This window comes from Phragmites australis, chromosome 13 (genome assembly GCF_958298935.1).
Source record: "Phragmites australis chromosome 13, lpPhrAust1.1, whole genome shotgun sequence".
In the NCBI taxonomy this organism is placed as follows: domain Eukaryota; kingdom Viridiplantae; phylum Streptophyta; class Magnoliopsida; order Poales; family Poaceae; genus Phragmites; species Phragmites australis.
In genome coordinates, this window is record NC_084933.1 from 5,820,102 (window position 1) to 5,832,496 (window position 12,395).

Sequence of the window (12,395 nt, forward strand, 5' to 3'; positions counted from 1 at the left end):
TGATGTGTTAGTCATTATCGCATTCAAACGAGGCGTTAAGGACAAAGACCTGGTTAGGAAGCTGGCTACCTGAAAGATTTGTACAGTTAAAGAACTCTTTGAGCTAGCTAACAAGTGTGCAAAGCGTGCTAAAGCATGGGCACATGCCAAGAACCCTCAGTCTGGTAAGGACAAGCACGAGTCTTCAAAGAATGAGGGGAAGAAGAACAAATCTGGTGACAAGCATAAGGGTCCAGACAACCATAGCTACGGTTGAAAGGAGCAAGGCACACAACACCAGAGATAACAAGGTCTTAAGCCATGGTGGTGAAAAGTGGTGTCCCATCCATCGGACCAATCAGCATGACTTTGATGAGGGTCACATTATCAAAAAGAAGCTTCATGATAAGCTTAAGGCTGCTATCGCTGATTACCATAGCAAACATGCCTTGCCAGATGCTAAAGATGATGAGCCTGAATTCTACAGGGCCAATCAGAACTTGGCACATATCTTCAAAGGATCTACCTCGTATGAGTCCAGGAGACAGTACAAGGCAGTCAAAAGGGAGGTCAACCTAGTCCTAATTGGGCCTCCCCGATACCTCAAGTGGTCAAAAGTCCCAATTACCTTTGATCAAGCTGACCATCCATCCACAGTTCCACACCTAGGTCAGTATCCAGTTGTGGTCTAGCCTACTATCCTCAACATCAAAGTCTTTAGGACCTTAGTCGATGGGGGTAGCTCACTCAACCTCATCTTCGCTAAGACATTAGACAAGATGGGGATCCAAAGGTTGGTCACATTGACCATGCCCCTTGGCCAGATCAAGTTGTTGGTCACATTCAGCGAGCCTGATGACTTCCATACAGAGAAGCTGACCTCTGATGTTACGAATTTTGAGAGGCTTGCAACATGATCCTAGGCCGCCCAATGTTGGGCAGGTTCATGGCTATGGTGCACTACACGTACCAGGTGGCCATGATCTTAGGTCCCAAAGGGGCCATAACCATCAAGGGAGATCAATGTGCAACGATCAAGTGTGACAAGCAGAGCCTGGATATGGTCAAACACTTCTGCCGAACGACAGCTACCTCAAGAGGCGCGGAGTCCAAGCGTCAAAAGCATCAATCCGCTACCAAGATTAAGGAACTCAAGCTCATGAGCCTCACATACGCCTCTATGTCCGACGATACCGCCAAGGGTGAGAACAACGATGGTGCATAGGACAAGAAGGTGTTTGTGTGGCAAGCATCCGATAAGCCTTGGTCCCTAGGGAGCTAATCGAGCATCAACTAGACGTAGAACTCAGCTCCAAACCTGTGTCATAGAATCAACAAAGATTTGTGGAGGACAGAAAACAAGCCATCCAAGTGGAGTTCAGAAAACTCCTAAAGGTAGCCTTCATTCTAGAGGTTCGTCATCCCACATGGCTCGTGGATCCAGTCCTCGTGAAGAAAGTCAATGGCAAGTTGAGCATGTGTATCGACTTCACCGACCTCAACAAAGTTTGTCCCAAAAATCATTTTCCTCTTCCTTGCATTGACCAAATTATCAACTCTTTGACAGGTTAATCATTGCTGTGTTTTCTAGATGCCTATTCGGGATATCACCAAATTAAAATGAGGATAGAAGAGGGAGAAAAAACTGCTTTTATTACTCCTTTCGGTGTATTTTGCTATGTAAAGATGCCTTTTGGTTTCAACAATGCTGGTGCTACGTATTAATGATGTATTCATAATTTTTTATAGCCCCAAATTTGGTGCAACATTGAAGCTTATGTCAATTATATTGTAGTGAAATCTAGATCCAAAGATGCAATGAGCAAGGACCTCAAGGAAACATTTGACAACTTTACGAAGTATCATATGATGCTTAACCCCAAAAAGTGCATATTCGGCATATTGTCTAGCAAGCTTCTCAGTTTTCTAGTGTCAAGTTGAGGCATTAAGGCCAATCTTGGAAAAATTGAGGCTCTCGACCATATGCAATCATCCCAAACACTAAAGGAAGTTCAAAAATTTACAGAATTGATAGCAACCTTTAGTCAGTTCATCTCCGAGATGGGTGAGTGAAGCATTCCTTTCTTCAATCTGCTGAATAAACAAGACCAGTTCGAGTGGACGGAAGATGAGGAGAAGGCCTTCCAAGACTTGAAAAGGTATTTGCTATCTCCGTTAATTCTAACCCCACCCAAAGAGAAAGAGGAGCTCCTTTGTACATTGGGGCTATCCCACAAGTTGTAAGCATAGTTTTGGTGGACGAATGGGAATGTCTCGAGAAGAAGGAAACCATCTAAAAGCCAGTTTACTACATGAGTGAAGTCCTACACAATGCTAAGCTATGATACCCACAAGTACAGAAGTTGTTGTATGTACTCTTGATGTCTTCTCGGAAGCTACGACATTATTTCCAAGTGCATAGGGTCACCGTCATCACAATGTATCCACCGAAGGATGTTATACGCAATAGGGAGGCTACTGGATGAACCACACAATGGGCGATATCAAGATCAATGAGTTTGTCATGGATTATGCACTGCGCACAAGCGTCAAGTCTGGAGTACTAGAATGATTCATCGTCAAGTGGACAAATGTTGTAGAAATAAAGTCAAATATGGCCGAGGACCACTAGACACTCTTCTTTGATGGATCGCTCACGCTTCAAAGCTTGGGGGCTAGCATTATGCTCAAATCTCCAACGAGCGACGAACTCAGGTACATCATTCAATTAGAATTTAAAGCTTGCAATAATGTTGCAGAATACAAGGGACTGGTAAATGGACTCTGCATAGCTACATCACTTGGAATCAGGCGACTACTTGTGAAAGGGGATTCACAGCTAGTCGTGAACCAAGTGCAAGGGAAGTACCAATGCCTAGATGACAACATGGCGGCTTATTTGAATGGAGTACAAAAGCTCAAAGGGTTGGAAGTCACCGACATTCAGAGAGGGGACAACTCCAACCCTAATGAATTCAGCAGGCTTGCTTCATCACGTTCTGCAACACCTGTGGGAGTCTTCATCAAGAAACTCCTCCAACCATCTGTTTCGACAGCATCGAGTACAGATGCTACCTAACTCAACCAGCAATCTAGTTGGGTTAGCGAGGCAGAATCCACAAACACAAAAGCCGCACTACTCGAATGCAAACCGACTTGGATGACCCCATTCTGATCCTATCTCAAAGATCAAGAGATCCTTGACGATAATGCATGTATAGAGAAAATTGCTGGGGCGTGGATATCCTTGGGCCGTTCCCAAGGGCCCAAGGTGCTTTCAAATTCCTATTTGTGGTTATGGACACATTCACTAAGTGGATCGAGATTGAACCCATGGGAAAGATAATTGCAGAAGCAGCTGAGAAGTTCAAGAGGAGCATAATTACTCGATACACCATTCCACATCGGATAATTATAGACAATGGTAGCCAATTTAGAAGCGAAACCTTTACGGTTGTCACACCCAGTTTTAACGGCCAAAACCAGGTGCAGCTTATATGTGCCCAGGATGTTGAACACACATAAGGACATCACAGGTGAAGTAACAAAAGCAATACTTTTATAGAATAAGCATTAAACTCTTACAACAATTGACATATATTGTCTTCTATGAAGATATCTGCAGCGGAACAGAAGCACTGGTGCCCAACAACACCGCAAGCAGCTGACCGGGAGACACGCGCCTAGAACATCGCAACCTTATCTTGATAGTCTTCAACATCTTCACTCATTGAGCACTAGCACACATGTCGCATGGCATAGGAAAAATAGCAAGTGTGAGCACATGACGCGCTCAGCAAGTGTGGGAAAGATAATGATATGCATGCTTCTATCAAAAATAGGCTAACACATAGTATATTTGTGTAAATGCGAGTAATGAAAAGATATTTGGACTCAAAAAAGCATTAAACAATTATTAAGTGAATGTAACTCATACAGTCCAACACCCAGGATACAAGGCTCTCCACCTTGCATACCATAACCGTCTAGTACTCCATGTACTATAACCAAAACCACAACCAAATCTATAACCACAACCCATAATCACAACCCACTAATTATGTGAGGATCCAAGTCTCTCATAACCATGAGCACGGCTGTTATAACAGTTTTACACTTTGCAGAGGTTGTACAACTTTCCCACGAGTCGTGATTTCATCACCTACAAGTAGTAAAGTCTCCATGTTGCAATGCCGACCAAGCACTATATACACGTCAATGGTGTGTTGCCAGGAGATCACTACGAAGCCTTTACAAAGAATCCTCCTAGTATGTGTCACCAACACTCCAGGTTTCACCACTAGGTGCTACCACCTAGAAGCCCCCTCTCGTGCCATGTGGTTTCTGAGAATTACTATAACACCCTAATTTTTTCCATTTCTAAAAATTCTCAAAATTTGCTAAGTTCAAAACGAGTTTAAATATTTTAAAAGAGAGAAAATTCTATTTTATATGAAAGGAGGCATAAATGACATAGGATATAAGTGATTATTTTGCATTCATGCAGAATTAGGAAAATAGGATTTTTATTTGATTTTTGATGAATTTATTTGAAGAGTTTTTGCCTGGATTTTCCATTTGAATTTGGATTTGAATTTAAAGGAAAAAGAAAAAGGATTAAAATCTTTGCGGGCTGGTTTTTCCTTTTTCCGGCCCAACTCCTTTTCGGCCTCGGTCCAGCAGCCGCCCCGGCCTCCTCTCCCACTCGGGCCGCCTCCCTGCCTCGGCCCACTCTCACGCGCCAGCCCATGCGCCGAGCCGCCTCAGCTGAGCCGCCGACATGCGGGTCCCGCATGTCAGGCCTTTCTCCTTCCTTCGGTCGGACTCCGACTTGGTCACGAGTACGCACCGGCCGCCGCCTCCCGTTCAAATCCGAACCCAACCCGAACCCGAGAGCTTCTAGAAAGCTGCCAAACCGGATCCCCGGGATCTCCTCTATCTCTAGCCGGCTTTATCCCTAAGGATTTCGCAGTTAAACGAAGAAATCGAGCTCGGATTTAACTCTCCGTCGCCGTGTCCGAGTCGATCACGCTGCATCGATGCCCTGGATGTCCCGAGCTACCTATATAAGTAGAGCTTCCCTCCTCGAACTCATCTCATCAAGAAATCGCCAAAACCCGAGGCTTAGACGTCGAGTTCGGAGCTTGCCGAGCCGCCATTGCCGAGTTAAAGAAGCAAATTCAAGAGCAGTTAAGCAAAGGTTTTATTAGACCCAGTGCATCACCTTGGAGAGCCCCAGTTCTTTTCGTAGATAAGAAGGATGGTAGCCAAAGGATGTGTGTAGATTACAGGGCACTTAATGAGGTAACCATTAAGAACAAGTATCCGTTGCCCCGGATTGAGGATTTGTTTGATCAGATGAGAGGAGCCTGAGTGTTCTCCAAGATGGATCTAAGATCAGGATACTATCAGCTGAAGATTCGACCGTCAGATGTACCAAAGACTGCTTTCAGTACTCGATATGGGCTATATGAGTATACTGTTATGTCATTCGGATTAACCAATGCCCCAGCCTACTTCATGAATCTCATGAACAAGGTATTCATGGATTATTAGGACAAGTTTGTGGTGGTGTTCATTGATGATATTCTAATTTTCTCTAGAAGCAAAGAAGAATACGAAGGACATTTGAGAATTGTGCTACAGACACTCAGAGAACATCAGCTGTATGCCAAGCTTAGCAAGTGTGGTTTTTGGTTAGACCAAGTTGCATTCCTTGGCCATATCTTAACCGCTGGAGGTGTAGCGGTAGACCCCAGTAAAGTAAAGGATGTACTGAATTGGTTACCACTGACCAACGTGTCAGAAATCAGGAGTTTTCTTGGATTAGTAGGGTACTATCGCCGCTTCATAGAAGGGTTCTCTAGGACAGCCTGACCTCTTACCTCTTTGCTTCAGAAGAATGTGGTGTTTAAATGGAGTCCTGCTTGTCAGGAAAGTTTTGAAGAATTGAAGAACAGATTGACTACGGCCCCAGTACTAGTTCTACCTGATATTAGCAAGAATTTTGACATCTACTGTGATGCTTCACGACAAGGACTTGGATGTGTTCTTATGCAAGAAGGTCGAGTCGTGGCCTATGCGTCAAGACAATTAAGGAAGCATGAAGAGCACTACCCTACACATGATTTAGAACTAGCAGTTGTGGTTTATGCTTTGAAGATTTGGAGGCATTACCTCATTGGAAAACGGTGTGAAATATACACAGATCATAAGAGCTTGAAGTATATTTTCACTCAACCGGATGTAAACCTTTGTCAGCGTAGATGGTTGGAGTTGATTAAGGATTACGATGTGGGGATTCACTATCACCCAGGAAAAGCAAATGTTGTGGCCAACGCCTTGAGCCGGAAAGGTTACAGCAATTCGATGATGGTTCAAGATAGTCAACCTGGGTTATGGAAAGAGTTTGAAAAGCTCAATCTTGGATTTGTGGCAGACATGGAAACAACCACCCTGGAATTAGATTGTACCCTTGAACAAGAAATTCGGAAAAGTCAACTGGAGGATGAGAAGCTCAAAGAAATTAGACAGCTTATTAAGCTAGGATAGAGCTCTAGGTTTCACGGAGGATAGTCAAGGTACAATATGGTTCAAGAAGAGAGTTTGCGTACCCAACAGGGAGGATATTAAAAAGACGATTATGAGAGAAGCTCACGAATCAGCATATTCCATTCACCCTGGGAGTACCAAGATGTATCATGATCTTAAGGATTGTTATTGGTGGTATGGAATGAAAAGAGAAGGTGCAGAATACATAGCTCTGTGTGATACTTGTCAAAAAGTCAAAGCAGAACATCAGAGACCAGCAGGTTTACTGCAACCCTTGAAGATACCTGAGTGGAAGTGGGAAGAGATCAGAATGGATTTTATTGTTGGATTGCCCCATACCCAGAATGGATATGATTCTATTTGGGTGGTAATTGATCATTTGACAAAGGTCTCCCATTTTATTCCAGTAAAAACCACATATAGTGGAGCTAAACTAGCAGAGTTGTATATGTCAAGAATAGTATGTTTGCATGGAATACCAAAGAAGATTGTTTCGGATAGAGGAACTCAGTTTACCTCCAAGTTTTGGCAGAAGCTACATGAGTCTATGGACACAAAGTTGAATTTTAGTTCTGCCTACCATCCTCAAACAGATGGTCAAACAAAAAGGGTAAATCAAATATTGGAAGATATGCTGAGAGCGTGTGCTCTTAAGTATGGAAAGAGTTGGGACAAAAGTCTGCCTTATGCCGAGTTCTCGTATAACAACAGCTATTAGACAAGCTTCCAAATGTCTCCGTTTGAAGCCTTGTATGGAAGGAAATGCAGAAGACCGCTGTTCTGGAATGAGACGGGAGAGAGTCAGTTTTTCGCCCAGAGGTTCTACGAGATGCAGAAAAACAAGTCCAGGTGATTCGAGAAAATCAGAGGATTGCACAATCCAGACAGAAAAGTTATGCTGATAATAGGCTAAGAGAATTGGTTTTCGAAATTGGAGATTTCGTCTACCTTAAGGTTTCGCCTATAAGGGATCTTCGTAGATTTAAGGTTAAAGGGAAGTTGTCACCAAGATTCATTGGACCCTTCAAGATATTGGATAAGAGGGGAGAAGTGGCTTATCAGTTGGAATTACCGCCTCAGCTATCAGATGTGCACGATGTTTTCCATGTTTCCCAGTTGAAGAAGTGTCTTCGAGTACCGGAAGAGCAATTACCCATGAAGGAACTAGATGTTCAAGAAGATCTCTCCTATGTAGAATATCCTGAGAAGATTCTTGAGAGATCAGAGAGAGTAACCAGAACCAAGATAATACCAATGTGCAAAGTGCAATGGAGCCACCACTCGGAAGATGAAGCAACTTGGGAAAGGGACGAAGATCTAGAAAGCGGAGTTTCCTCATCTCTTCTCTGCTCCAGGTGAATCTCGAGGGCGAGATTCATTCCAAGGGGGGTAGGTTTGTAACACCCTAATTTTTTCCATTTCTAAAAATTCTCAAAATTTGCTAAGTTCAAAATGAGTTTAAATATTTTAAAAGAGAGAAAATCCTATTTTATATGGAAGGAGGTATAAATGACATAGGATATGAGTGATTATTTTGCATTCATGCTGAATTAGGCAAATAGGATTTTTATTTGATTTTTGATGAATTTATTTGAAGAGTTTTTGCCTGGATTTTGAATTTGAATTTGGATTTGAATTTAAAGGAAAAAGAAAAAGGATTAAAATCTTCGCGGGCTGGTTTTTCCTTTTTTCGGCCCGGCTCCTTTTCCGCCTCGGTCCAGCAGCAGCCCCGGCCTCCTCTCCCACCCGGGCCGCCTCCCTGCCTCGGCCCACTCCCGCGCGCCAGCCCACGCGCCGAGCCGCCTCACCTGAGCCGCCGACATGCGGGTCCCGCATGTAAGGCCTTTCTCCTTCCTTCGGTTGGACTCCGACTTGGTCACGAGTACGCGCCGGCCGCCACCTCCCGTTCAAATCCGAACCCAACCCGAACCCGAGAGCTTCTAGAAAGCTGCCAAATCGGATCTCCGGGATCTCCTCTATCTCTAGCCAGCTTTATCCCTAAGGATTTCACGGTTAAACGAAGAAATCAAGCTCGGTTTTAACTCTCCACCGCCGTGTTCGAGTCGATCACGCTGCGCCGATGCCCTGGATGTCCCGAGCTGCCTATATAAGTAGAGCTTCCCTCCTCGAACTCATCTCATCAAGAAATCGCCAAAACCCGAGGCTTAGACGTCGAGTTCGGAGCTTGCCGAGCCGCCATTGCCGCCGCTTCAACTGAGCTCACCGCCGCGCCGTTCCAGAGCATCTCAGTGCATCTCGAGCCCACCATCGCGAGCGCCTGCCCCCACATAAGCTTTCCCCGTCATCGCCTTGGTCCCTGCGCCGCTGGAGAGCTTTCTCCGACAAGATCCCGAGGCAACCGCCGCCCCCTTCCGTCGCCGCCCGCCTTCCCGTGCCGCGCTGCTTTCGGTAAGCCCCAAAACGAGTTCGCCGTCTCCTTCTCGTTGTGATCCGCCGCTCGTCGTCGTGCTCCGAGGCCGGCGACGAGGTTAGCGCCTGTCTTCAGCGAAAGCGCCGCCGCTACCCTTCGGTCACCGACGTCCCGCTCCTCTCCGGCCGCCCGATCCCTCCCCAGTCGTCGGATCCGAAGCCCACGGCCGAGATTAGATCCATCTATACCCCTTCGCTGACCAACCCGAGACTGCCATGTGTTGCCACTTAACCCAGTCAGCAGCCAGGCCATGTCATCCAGCCACCTCAGCCGCCACCTAACCCTCTCTGCTGATGTGTCACCCCTGTCACCATGCCACGTCAGCCAGAGCAGCCCAGTCAGTAATTCAAGCCTTTTTCAATATAAAAATAAATCTAATAATTCCTTTAATTGGTAATTTTGCAATTTAGCCCCTGAACTTTTCTGAAATAACAAAAAGAGCCCTATCTTTTTGCAGTTAGGTCCCTATACTTTTTCATAATTACATTTAGGTCCCTCTATTTTTAGAAAAAGGTCCCTGATCTTTCTGTTTAATTCAATATAAGCCCTTTTCTTTTTCCAGATTTAACCCTAGACTTGTTTTAGCCCTAACTTTTTCATCGTAGCTCCGATTTAAGCGATTCTTGCGCCGATGGATTCGTTTTTCAGTGCTCTTTCTTTTTAACCAGTTTTTTTATCTCGTTGTTCTTTTGTTTTGTGCTCTGTTCTTAGTGTATCTTGTTTGTTTGTTTGCTGGTTATTGTGCGATTAGCCGACAACGTCCCGGATCAATTTGAAGAACATCAAGACCAGGAGCAAGAATACACTGAGCAGCAGTAAGGAGAAGGCAAGTGTCCTTGATCATATTGAACCTATGTTTTTAAATGCTTTGTTTTACAAAATTGCATGCATTGTCTGTCAACATGATGGGTAGTCACCTATGTTAGGGTTTTCCCTAGATTTTCCCTTATCATCCCTTGGAATCTAGATGGTTTATTGGTTAGGAGTCTTTTATGGGTAGATTGCTTAGCCTTGCTTTTGGGATATTGGGAAGTGTCATAATTTTGACTAATGAACATATGCAGTAATGATGGTTAATATGTTGATGGTTTAGCAACATGGAACCTTAGGCCTTGAGCATAGGGATGTTGGTGATAGTGGTCATGGTTATGATGACGGTTTAGTGTTTGCTCAAGTAACCTAAGTAAGAACCGGTTCGTGGAGCGACAACACAAGAAGTAACGTATCAACCACGAGGCTGATATGGGTAAGGCGTGACATACTGATTAGAGTCTGTCCAGTGTGCGTTGGGTCAGCACAAAAGGGGGCTTCTGGGTAGGAGCTTTGCTTGCGTAAAGCCTGGCTGTGAAACCTAGTGGGCAGACACATACTGGATCAGTCTCTGGTTAGTGGAAAGTGTCATACAGTGATTCTTAGCGGCACACCACTGGCGTGTGTTAAGTGTCTTGCAAACACGGCAACATGGAATTCACTGACTCGTGGGTAAAGCTGGACAACCTCTGCAGAGTGTAAAACTGTTATAACAGCCGTGCTCATGGATATGAGAGACTTGGATCCTCACATGATTAGAGGGTGGATGGTTTTGGTTCTGGTACAGGGAGTACTAGATGGTGTGGTATTCGTCTTAGTACAGGGAGTACTGGATGGTTGTGGTATGCAGGGTGGGGAACCTTGTATGCTAGATGATGGATTGTTGGGTTACATTCATTTAATACTTGTCTAATGCTTTTGAGTCCAAATGTGTTTTCATTACTCGCATTTACGCAAATATTACCTTGTGTCAGCCTATTCTTGATATAAGCCTGCATGTCATTATTTTCCCACACTTGCTAAGTACTTTATGTGCTCACCCTTGCTCTCTCCTACAAAAACATATGCTGCTCAGTGGAAGACTTCGAGGATTTCCAAGACGACGACCTGGTGTTCTAAGGAGCGTGTCTTCCAGTCGGTGCCTGTAGAGTATTGGTCACCAATGTTTTCATCCCGCTGCCGTCGTTTAGATGTTGTCGTTTAGGTTAGTTTTGAGGTTGCTTAGGTGAAGTCTTTTTTTGTAAGAAGTGAATATTTAATTAATTAAAGTATTGCTTTTGCTACTTCACCTATGACGTCCTTATATGTGTTAAACTTCCTGGGCACACATAAGCCGCACTTAGTTTTGGCCGTTAAAACCGGGTGTGACAGAGGTGGTATCAGAGCCATACTGACTGTAGGATCGCAAGCCTAGCTAGAATGGTCGTCCTAAGGAATTACCTAGTCGTCTAATCCCATCCAAGCCTTTCCATAGTTCTCAAACTTGTCTCTTGCTATCCATAAGACTATTTCTTATATTCCATCTCTTCCTTTTCAGATGGTTCGCCAGCTACTTACTGCCCGCAAGTCAACTGGAGGACGTCCACCCATTCTACCACGTGTGCCAACTGAAGAGGAGATTGATGACCCCACCTTCCGAAATATGGATCCCATTCCTGACGTTTATGAAAGTGATGGCCTCCATGTTGGACACCTTCCGCGCCTTCTTTGGGGGATACTTTCTGGACTTGGACATACTCAGAAGCTAGTCTACAGGGGAGTGAAGAAACAATACCCTGGCTATGTGGAATGGAAGGTTGAAGTCACTATTTATGATTACGAGTGAAGTCAAGATGAGGGTATGGAAGTTCGAAGAGTGGTGGGCATTCACTCAGCAATGGTCCTAAGAGCAACCTTCACCGTTTGAGTTCGAGATGCAGCTCGTCAAGCCATATCCCGTGTTCATGATCAATACAATAGCAAGATGGACAACTCTCCTTATGCATACTGTCGTCCTACTACCGTCGTTTAGATGCTGTCGTTTAGGTTAATTTTGAGGTTGCTTAGGTGAAGTTTTTTTTTGTAAGAAGTGAACGTTTAATTAAATAAAGTATTGCTTATGCTACTTCACCTATGACGTCCTTATGTGTGTTAAACTTCCTGGGCACACATAAGCCGCACTTGGTTTTGGCCGTTAAAACCGGGTGTGACAATTACCTTCCCTCATCCACGCCTCCCATCTGGCCCATATAACATTGGAAGAACCCTAATTAATCAGCTAAGCCTACCCATATCAGCGTCGTGTTCGTACGGAACTTCTCGGGTTATTGCTGCACGAACAGGTCCTTACTTAGGTTACTTGAGCAAACACTATACCAACATTATAACCATCACCACTATCACCAACATCCCTATGCTCAAGGCCTAAGGTTCCATGTTGCTAAACCATTAAAAAGTTAACCACCATTGTTCTATAAGTTCATTAATCAAGTATATGACACTTCACAGTATCCCAAAAGCATGGCTAAGCAATCTACACAGCAAAAATACCTAACCATAAATCATCGAGGTTCCAAGGGATGATAAGGGAAAACCTAGGGAAAACCCTAACATAGGTGACTCCCCATCACATTGACAGAAACTA